Consider the following 11,751-nt stretch of genomic DNA (forward strand, 5'->3'; position numbering starts at 1 on the left):
TTTCGTGTACTCTCAAGGGCAATTTGGCTCGTAATTCTTTGTCTAATGTGTAGATGGATGTTATGTGGTTAATTAGGAACAAGAAACTCGAATTTTTACGGAGGTTTGATGGAGGAACGAAAGGGTTTTCGAAGAGGACACACAAACAGTTTCAGTTTGGATGTCGGTTTTGTGGAGGGTTTTTGAGAGGCAATTAGGGTTTGTTTCTGAGGTTTAAAGCTTGTGAGTGAAGGTAGGATGTATATAGCACTTAGAGGAATGAATGTATGGTGAAGGGTGGGTATTTATAAGGAGTTAAAGTAGGGTAAAAGGGAGGAGAGGCAGACGGGCTCGGCTGAGCATAGCTGCTGTCCAGCAGCTTTTGGGGGGTTTTCTAGGGTTCGTATGGGGGTTTTCTTGGTGATTAAGGTAAGGTAATATGGGTAGGATATTAGGGTATGGGTTAGGGTTAATGGGCACGGGTTTTGGTGGTATTTGGAGCGGGTTTTGGGCTCGGGATTGAGCTGCAAAACAGGGGGCTGTTCGGTGTATTTGCGGGCTGTTTGGGGGGTGTTTGGGACGAGAATTTGGGCCGTGGATAGGGGGTTCGAACTGGGGTGGATGGGTAGAGGCTTAGGTTGGTTAGTGTACTCGAGATTCGTGCCAATTCGTAAAGAAAACGGGCTCAAAAACCGAGCTAAAATCGAGCTCAAAAACACATGTTCAAAACGAGTTCTTTTCAATTTTCAAATCGATTTTTCAAATCAATTAACACATTAAAATAAATGATTTTTCAAACCAAATATACTCATAAAATGATTTTTCAAATCAAATATTTATTTTATTTTCAATAAAATAAACTTGGGAAAATAAATTCAAAATAAAATAAAATAAATTGAAATCACCTTAAAAAAGGCTTTAATTTAAATATCATTTAAATTAAAATACTCCGTCGACAATGCTCATTCTACATCGTAAAACGAACCCAAATAATGACAATGACAACTAAATAAATACATGTGTCCTATCATCATCGGGTGTTTGTCGGGTTCTCTATAAATTCCAATATCGACGGATACGGGTATCTACAGAGCCCCCACTTTGACTGAGGCTTGGACAAGGCGAAAGTCAAAGTATACCCCAAGTCCCTCTCGACCTTAGGATTCTTCGGGTCGTTTATAGTCCATTAGACTTGCGTATATAAGCTCGCCAGCCATAAGAAGAGATCATACCTGAAACTTCGTTGGGGATTGACTCTTGCTTCTGTTGTGTCATAAATTGCATATATGGTGGATTGAGCCTTATCCTTAGGCGCCTACGTATCCGTTTCTGACGGAATCAAACCCGCGTCGTAGTTCGGCCACTGCTGACACTTGCCCAAACTTTATCATCTGCTGGCGTTGGTCCAAAATTCATCATCTGTTGACACTTGCCCAAAGCTTATCATCTGCTGGCAGGTGCTCAAATGGGACGGGCCTTTCCAAGAAGGTTGCCGCCGCTTTCATCATTTGCTTTCAGCTACGGAATTCTTCCATTTCATACTCTTGTATTGAATTGAATTCTGAGTGGATGTCATCCTTTTCATCTTGATAATGGTCCCTGAAGCCAACGGCCGTAACCCCTGATTTGTGATGGCTCTAAAGTCGAAGACTTTAGAGCCCCCAGTTGAAGCATATCCTGCTACATTTGAAACACAAAAACGTACTAGCAATAATCATCACATAAGCACATTTGGATCATCGATCCTAAAATTAGATCATTTGAAAGATTGGGTCATCGACCCGAAAATTGAATTTGAAAATTTTGAATAATTGGGTTATCGACCCGAATTTTGAATTTGACATCACTTGGAATGTTGGGTCATTGACCCGAAATTTGAGTTTGAAAGACTGGGTCATCGACCCGAAATTTGAACATGTTGAAAATTTTGAATAATTAGGCTATCGACCCAAATTTTGAATTTGAAATGAATCACTTGGATGTTGGGTCGCCGACCCAAAATTTGATTTTGAACTTTGAGATTTGAACCTTGACTTGAAATGTACCACTACTTGGATCATCTATCCATAATTCGCAAAAAGTTTTTGGAATTTTGAAATTTTGAATTTTTTTTTGAAATCGAACCTTGATGGGCGAGCATGAAATACGACTCAGACACTCCGTATGACCCGTAAACAACGTGGGCGTAGCCCGCTACCGTAAAACAAAAAAAGAAAATAAAACCGTAAGTGTGCACGGGTTTTAATTCAATTATTGACTTATTGGGGGTAGAAATGTAAATTGGCCGTTCCGGCGCCAAAGATGGCAAATGGGAATCACAAGGCCATCGGACTTGGGACGAAGATTTCGTATGGTAAGGGCGTGCTCCCGAGGGCACATGGGAATCAAGATCACTGGGCATTGACAAGGTGGATTAAACTCACGGAGCAACAACGTTGGCTTCGCCCAGACACTAAACACGGACTGATTTTATGAGAACACTTAGACATCACACATGACTTTTGAGGGGAACATTCTGCCACTCTTCTCCTCGCCTCCTTTCTTTTCAGCGAGTTTCATCATTTTTTGCCACCGCCTTCTTTCTTTTCAGCGGGCTTTTACTATTATTTCTTCCACGCCTTCTTTCTTTTCAGCGGGTTTTTCATATTTTCTGTTCCCAACAAAAACCCACATCTATCTGACTGAGCATCTTTGCCTAAACCGTTAGATAAAGCTCATTCCGAGACTTGACACTACTCATCTGAACCCACATCCTTATCCTAGCCTACATCGAGTGCTAAGACCGACTCAAACAAAGGTGGCTTCATTTGGACTTGGTAAAGACCCGTAAGAAACCGACAAGACGACAACTTGGATGATGGGTGGATTGAATCCCTTATTCTGAAGGACTGCCTACGTATTCGCGTGGAGCGAAATCAAATCCGACGTAGTTCGATCAAGGTGCATAAACTTGGCATTTTAATTGTGTGTACACACTCGAAGGTTTCACCTAAGATATCATGTCGTATCCCATTCTAGTCTGTAAGGTACCGTTAAATCCCGTGTTTGGGGTTAGGTGTAAAAGGCTTGGATCTTTTGGGATGTGGAGCTTGGTAATAACAAGTTGGAATGGTTAACCATCATTCCGAAGGTTTGTTTTGTGGTGCTAAGGCCAAGGGCTATGGCTGCTGATGTGGTTGGAATGGGTGTCTCGGGTTTGATGAACCACGAGTGCAAATGGGTTGAAAAATGATGTGGGTTCAAATTTCCATGTCTGGACCCTAAAGGTTGGGTGTAACAACACAAGCGGAATGATTCTCAAAATTCCTGACTATCCCCTTGTAACTGTCTCAGGAAGGACTTAGGGGTAAAGAAGTTACTACTTAATCTTTTGGGCTTCGCCCATTGAACTTCAACTATGGGTACTTGACTTGAATTCTGGCTTCCGTAACTTCGACCTTCAACCAAAAAGCATTCCGCAATAACTTCAACATCTTTTTTTCTTTTTTCTTTTTCTTTCATCTTTTCTTTCATTTTTCTTTTTTTTTTCATTTTTTCCATTTTTTTTTTCATTTTCCTCTTTTTCTCATTTTTTCAATTCTTTTTCATCTTTTTTTCTCTCTTTGAAAATGATCTTCTATTCATTCTCTTAGTCATAAATGGATACAGCTTGAAAACTGGGCTTCGCCAACTAATTTGGGTAAGAACTAACAATTCCTTGTTAGAACGGGTTGATATCTTCTCTCTTCGAGATGGGATGATTTTATGAGGAAAAGGCTTGCCTTCCATCATCGATAGGGGAAACAAGGAGCTAGTCCGGGTTTGTCATAGAATCATCTAAAAACTTGTCACAAACACTGGTTTTGATGGAGGTTTTCTACCGCCAGACATGGAATAGGTAAAGGAATCAAACACGAGATCCTAGTGTACCTTACATTATGAAACGGGACATATTTCTACCCCAGGAATTCCTTTGAGTGTGTTGTGCGTTTTATCATGTTTTGGAATGATTGAGGATTGAAAACAAGAGATATTTGGAATTGAAACTGCAACTTTTTATTGGAATGAGAAATGCTTAACAGACTCGAAGAAACGATTCCTAGGACACATCCTAGGTCATCGCGGAACAAACGACTCAACTTCAGGAAAAGAAAGTCCTAGACTCGACTTGACTAAGATAAGAAAATAGATCCCGACTCATAATTTCAAATCTGGTCATGAGCTTTCCCTTGTTCAGCTATCAACTTAGATGCTCGGCTCTTGTCCTTGATCCCTGTGATGGCTTGCCTCCATCCCGAGGTAGTCTTCTGAGGATCTACGCTAGTGATGGAGGTTGGTGAATCGAATTGTCTTTTATTAACTTCGTTAATGAGAGGAGTACATTCTAGATCAAGACTCCCGACTTGAATTTCATTCTTCGGGTTTGGCAAGAATTCAAAGCAATCCACAAATATTTTCCCGATAAATACCCCTTTCAAGTGACATGGGCAGATAAGATGGGAATAATCGACATTGTCTTCGACAGAAACAAAGTTAGCGTGATCGGCAAATGGATTGGTGATATTATTGGGTTTAACAGCTGGGATTGGGAGCGTTCCGTTCTCAATCATGTCTTGGATTTCGTGCTTCAGTCGATAGCACCTTTCAGTATCATGGCCTTTCCCTTGATGAAAGGCACAGTAGGCATTTGGTTTATACCATTTACCTTGTTGATCAGCGGGAGGGTCCGGAGTTGGACCAATAGGCTTCAGCTTTCCTTGGGCTATGAGTCTTTGGAGAGCGTAGGCGTAAGTGCACCCGATATCGGTGAATACCCTCGGAGCTTGGCGCGGAGGCCTTTTTGACTGTCCATCTAAGAGATTGACAGTTTCAACGAAGTGGGCCGCTGCTGGTGCTTTTGCTTTAGATGACGAAGCCCCTTGGTATCCCTTTGGCTTCTCAGCTTCGGCAATTCGGACATCGTCCTCTACCTTTATCCCGATCCTTATCAATTCTTTGAAAGAACCAAAATTTTGGTATTTCAGAGCATTACGGTAAACAGGTCGTAAATTCTTCACGAACTTATCTACCATTTCGACTTCATCAGGCTTCTTAGCTAGTTTTACGCTTTCAGCGCGCCATCTTGCGAGGAATTCAGTAAATCCCTCTTTTTCCTTCTGTGTCATCACTTCCAAAGTCCTTATGTTGGTTTGAATCTCAACATTGTCAGCATAGTGCTTGCAGAACTCCACCGTAATATCTTCGAAAGTGGGGAAGTTCTTGAGGTCAAGATTATAGAATCATGCCTTTGGGTGTTCACCCAGAGATTGGGCGAAAATTTTAGAGAGCATATCAGCAGGTACTCCCTTCAGTGCTAAGTACCCTTTATAGGCCTTAACATGGTGGACTGGATCTTCGGTGCCCTTGAACTTTGGGATGTCAGTGAGTACCATGTTCGTGGGCAACTTATCCTGAACCGGGGCATAGGCCCTAGCATTCTCATAGTGAATGTTCTTCCCCTGGGAGAGTTTCAAACGGTCTTCGATGAACTTGAACCGTTTCTCCAGATCAGTCAGAGGTGGGGTAGATGGAGGGGAATCTTCACTCAGCTTAGATTCGATTGCATCCATTCGGGTCATCATGAGGTTCACGGCCTCAGTGAGCTTGTTAACAGCATCTTCCATTGCTTGACGTCGGGTTTTTGGCGGCCTTTCTACAAGAAAACCCCGTACTGAGTCAATATTTAAAGTAAGAGCCCCTGCATACTTAAGGACACGACCCCTACTTGACTCAAACAAAGACTCGACTTGGGACTGACTAACCAAAGGTTCGACTCACGGTTGGATTTAGACCTCGATTTTAGACTCGACAAGACGACATGACTCAAGTTGTCATAGCTCGATTCTAAACTGGACTCGGTGTGACTAAACCCGTGATTGGACTAACATAGCCCATAGGTTCGAGTGAAACGCCCTAAAAGGCCTAGCTTGGGCGTTTCTGTGGACTATCCTAGACCAATTGGTCGACCAACATGACTCAAAGCCCAAGAGGTGAGCTTGGGTGACCCAACAAGGTCGTGTTCTAGACTCTTAGAACGAAACAGGCCTAGCCAAACACGGCCAGGACCCGGACACGACTCGACGCATTTCATGCTTGGTTGAGGTTCGAGAGGCATTTTGGATTGATTTTGAAAAACGAATGATCGATTTGAAAAATGAGATTTGAAATGGGCAGCATGCCGGCTATAAAAGCTTGTTTTGGGCCGAAAATCCTAGTCCTATTTGGGCAGCATTCCGCGTTTTTGAAAGTAAGTTGTTCAAAAGTTCGGTTTTGAAAGGGACATGGGAATTTTCGAAAAACAAGACTCGGGAAAACACATTGCACATTGTCATTCTCATGTTATAAGGATGTATGCTCCTAGACATCTCTAGGTCTCGGCAAGTCTTCTATAAGAAGGTCTATGCCCTCCATCCTTTTGCGGTCTAATAGAGCGAGGTGTCTTAAGGTAAAGTACCTAGAAGATCGTCCCCACCCTCAAGAACCACGCGAGGCGAAGTGGAAGCGAGCAATGTGCAGCTTCCCGGCATAGTGGGACGTCGCCCCCCACGCATCACGAAGAAACGCTGGGACGGCCCGGGCAAGTCCTTAAGGGTTTATGCATGAATCGTAGCACTATGAGTAATGTTTTACTTTCCAACACTTTCTTTTCAAGTTTCACCTCGGAGGAAAAGACCCTAGAAACACAGTGTAACTAGTCCTCTTTTCCCCAGCGGAGTCGCCAAACTGTGGACAAGGCCCTCGGGAACTGCGTCCGCGGGATCCTTACCAGGCATAATCGACTCGAGGTTCTTTCGAATCGAATTAAGACATATTAGAGTCGCCACCAAGTTTTTTGGGAACTTGGAACCGTTCAAGTCAACTTTACACCTTTCATCGAAAAGCATAAAGCCAATCGACTACGAGTGATTAAAGATAAAGACTTGTACCCTATATCACTCGATTTGAATGACTCTCGTAATCCAATGGTATTTAGACGGATCCACAAACCATAGATCTTGAGTAAGGGGTGAGGGTACGTGTTAGGAAGCCCATAAGGACACCCAACCCCGCCCGTCAATAACGGCCTCTACTAAGTCAAGTATCGGATTTCAAACAAGGTCATAGCTACTACGATGTATGATATGCAAACGTTGTTTTAACCCTATCATGTGACAACAATTTCTATGTCGTTTTAGATGCAACTAAACTAACTTTGTCAAAATTGTAATTTAGCATGTGGGTTGATTAATCTAACAACATACAAAACAAAGCAAACAAGGCTTAAGGGGGAATGGGGAGCCGTTGGGATCTACCTATTACAAACCAGGCATTTCATGCCGACGCAACGATAAATTAAAGATACAACTCGATCTAAATACAACGCTATACACACGACGCAATACACGGCCATTCGGCCTAGAAAACCGTGCACAAAGGGGTGACTCACGGCCTACATGACACACGGCCTTGGGTCACTCCTCGTAATGCGTGCTTTCACTTAATCTTATCGAATTAGACATTGGGCTACGCATCAAAGCATGCATTAGCATAAATCGGGCCATGTTGCTTTAAACAACATGCGATTTACTACGCTCTCACATGCATTGGGACACAACCGTCTAACCAAACAAGACTAAGGTTTTTTGAAGAGGCTTTGACTCAATAAAAGTAAAACAAGCTCGAAAATTACAACTCGATAAACAAATTACAAATTACAAGCAACAAAACAACGAAGAACAAAAAGGTATAAAAACGAAGCAAGAGAGACAAAGAAAACGGCCAAGCTCACGGCCCAAAACCACGACCACCCTCACGGCCAAGACAAGGCCACCCTAGTTCCTAGGTTAGGTTCATTGGTTAGATCGAATGATTGCGAAACGGATTAGAAAAAGAGTTAGAAAACAAGTTATAAACGACGTTGATCGATTGAAAAGAGGTCTTGCAATTGGGTATTCTACACGGCTCAAAAGGGGTCAAATTAGGTCAAGTTCGCTAATTAATTTAACTCATCGAGTGTTAATAAGAAGGTGCTAATCACGCACTCTTATACTAGCGAGAAATTAGGTGAGAAGAAAGATGTATTCAATTAGGTTATAGAATTGTTAATCGATTTTTAAAGCTATGTCGATGCCACCTAACATGTCTAATTAGGTTATTAAATTAATCTAATGTCGTCTAAATATGTCATATGTTAACAATCAGAGGTTAAACTAACATACAACGGATCCTAGGGTGTGTCGAATTGGCCGAAATAACAAAGGGGTCAAAAGTGAAAAGCGAAGTTAGAAATTCGTTTTATTTATGCCCTACCTTGAACACGAGGATATGTAAATGAGACGGGGTGTACGACCGACTGATGTAGCGGTTTCTTTTCCCATCTCAAGTCAACGCGGGTGTTCATGGTGGTACTTTAACTCATACTCGGACTAAACTAGTTTCATAGTTAATTAAACAATCGATAAACAAACGATAAACGAATAAAAACAAACTATAAAAAAACAAACATAAAAAAACGAAATAAAAGGGAGAAAGAAGAGGATTTGATGCACCCTCAACCTACATGTATCGTTGACACCGTCTTGGGTCGTAATCGATGGTAGATTTTATCTCGAGAGGCCGTCGTCGACGAAGAATAAAGCAAACACGCGTTTTGGAAACTTTCTGGACAACGATTTTAAAACAGTGATATCTCCCTCGTTTCACGACGAAAATTCGATTTAAAAGATGTTTTGGAAACTAGAAAGAGAGGAGAACAAGGATATTAAAGCAACCCCTGCTCGTTTTGGGTTATTGGGCACGAAAAACGAGCACAAACAGAACTGGACAGACAAGAAGAAACCGCGAAAACAGAGTGTTATTTCACTCTGTTTTTCGAGGGATTTCGTGTACTCTCAAGGGCAATTTGGCTCGTAATTCTTTGTCTAATGTGTAGATGGATGTTATGTGGTTAATTAGGAACAAGAAACTCGAATTTTTACGGAGGTTTGATGGAGGAACGAAAGGGTTTTCGAAGAGGACACACAAACAGTTTCAGTTTGGATGTCGGTTTTGTGGAGGGTTTTTGAGAGGCAATTAGGGTTTGTTTCTGAGGTTTAAAGCTTGTGAGTGAAGGTAGGATGTATATAGCACTTAGAGGAATGAATGTATGGTGAAGGGTGGGTATTTATAAGGAGTTAAAGTAGGGTAAAAGGGAGGAGAGGCAGACGGGCTCGGCTGAGCATAGCTGCTGTCCAGCAGCTTTTGGGGGGTTTTCTAGGGTTCGTATGGGGGGTTTTCTTGGTGATTAAGGTAAGGTAATATGGGTAGGATATTAGGGTATGGGTTAGGGTTAATGGGCACGGGTTTTGGTGGTATTTGGAGCGGGTTTTGGGCTCGGGATTGAGCTGCAAAACAGGGGGCTGTTCGGTGTATTTGCGGGCTGTTTGGGGGGTGTTTGGGACGAGAATTTGGGCCGTGGATAGGGGGTTCGAACTGGGGTGGATGGGTAGAGGCTTAGGTTGGTTAGTGTACTCGAGATTCGTGCCAATTCGTAAAGAAAACGGGCTCAAAAACCGAGCTAAAATCGAGCTCAAAAACACATGTTCAAAACGAGTTCTTTTCAATTTTCAAATCGATTTTTCAAATCAATTAACACATTAAAATAAATGATTTTTCAAACCAAATATACTCATAAAATGATTTTTCAAATCAAATATTTATTTTATTTTCAATAAAATAAACTTGGGAAAATAAATTCAAAATAAAATAAAATAAATTGAAATCACCTTAAAAAAGGCTTTAATTTAAATATCATTTAAATTAAAATACTCCGTCGACAATGCTCATTCTACATCGTAAAACGAACCCAAATAATGACAATGACAACTAAATAAATACATGTGTCCTATCATCATCGGGTGTTTGTCGGGTTCTCTATAAATTCCAATATCGACGGATACGGGTATCTACAGATCTTTCCAATCTCCTTTCTCCTCGATATGTTAATGACTATGTGGCTTTATTTTGATTGATGCGGTATAACAATGTGAACTTAGGACTTGCATTTAGTTTATATGTCATATTAGTTGATAGAATCACTTGCATTAGGATGTTTATATTAGTTGCATCATGGCATGTAGTTGCATGTTAGAAAAGTTTTGAAAAATGCCTAATTAGGAACTTTGACAAGAGCAACTAAGCCATTACAAATACTTGTTCAACTTAAGACTTTGCCTACTAGAATGGTTGTAAAACACCCTAGATAGTGTCATACTAGTATCTTTTGACCCATTACCCAAGGCCTAGTCAAGGGTTTGCATGTGAGTCACCTATCCAACCCCGTGATGCGATGTGGACTTGGTTAACTTGTCTAGGTGACCTTGATTGACCTTGTGGTAAGGCAACCCAAAAATATTTTCTATCAATAAGCTTGAAGTGCTCATTTCAAGGAATTTTGTCATGTGGAAGTAATTTAATGCCAAGGAAACCTCAAAAGTTATGAATTGTTGAATGTTGAGAAATTAAATTGTTTTGATGGAGGCGTACCACTTCGATGTGCGTTGGTGCGGGATCCATTGAATTGGGCCCCCACACGGTTGTGAATTCGGCCACCCAGAGACAGAGTGACTATCACCCCGAAAAGCTATTGTCTAGAGGTTAACCGGTTGCCTAATAAGCGATTGGCGAAAGCAAAGGACACTAGCCCGGAAGGGACAAACCCCATCTTAAATTTTTGAAATGTGAAAGTGAAATGAGGACAATTTTGAATACTAGTCATATCCACCCGTTGTGTATAAAGATTTGAGCATTTCATTCCTAAAAAAACCTTTTTGTCAAGCCACTTTGTCGAGCTTGGGACGATCCATGACCTTTACTTTTGTAGAGAATTCGAGACTTGTCATGTCATATGCTACTAGCATCATAGGGATCATCATTCCACCACCATCCGATCGCTCTTGACGAAAGCATTTGGAAATTGAGGACGAAAGTAGTCTAGTTTAACACCATTTGGAGGTGATTTAATGCCATCCTCTTAGCCTTAGTCATTTGTTGAACTAGTATTTGTGAAGGATTACATGCTCTTAAATTTGTTCCTCTTTAGTGCCTCCGCCACTTGATGAGGAAGTGGCTATTCTTTTGTAGATGCATCCATTATGTGATTTTGTGTGCTTAATGTTTGGATGTGTCGCCATTTTGGCAAGACCCACCTTGCCCTGCAAGAAGGCATCCTACCTCATGGTTGTCTTGTTGTGAGTTGAAGGGGGCGGAGTGAGACCCGCTAATTGTCTCATATCGGCTATGTTATTAGGTTAGTTTAAATAATGGTCCTAGTCTTTGTCACCTCTTTACTCGGGACGAGAAAAGGTTCGGTTTGGGGATATTTGATGTGACCATAATTAGCGCATATTTAGCCCCCGAATTAGCCTTGTTCCCATGCTTTTTAGTGCATATTTGGGTCATTTCTTATCTTTAGTTCTTTGTTTTGCATATTCTTTGAGATTTTGATCCCTTGGTAGTAAAGGAGTAAGAATCTTGCATTTTCATGGCAAAACGAGACTAAATTGATCGAATCTAATGACCAAGCATCAGGGAGAGACAAGATTAGAAGGCCTTTGTATATATGATAGTAGATGAGCAATGTTGAGAAAGGATCCTTGAGTCCCCATGGAAATCCCCAAGGAATTTATGAAGAAAAGGGAAGAAAAGAAGAAGAAGTCTTGCTGAGAAACAATCCGTGCGGATTGTCTACAATCCGGCCGTCCTCCACCTGCACAATCCGTGCGGTTTTCCACCAAG

This window comes from Silene latifolia, chromosome X (assembly GCF_048544455.1).
Source record: "Silene latifolia isolate original U9 population chromosome X, ASM4854445v1, whole genome shotgun sequence".
NCBI classification, from domain to species: domain Eukaryota; kingdom Viridiplantae; phylum Streptophyta; class Magnoliopsida; order Caryophyllales; family Caryophyllaceae; genus Silene; species Silene latifolia.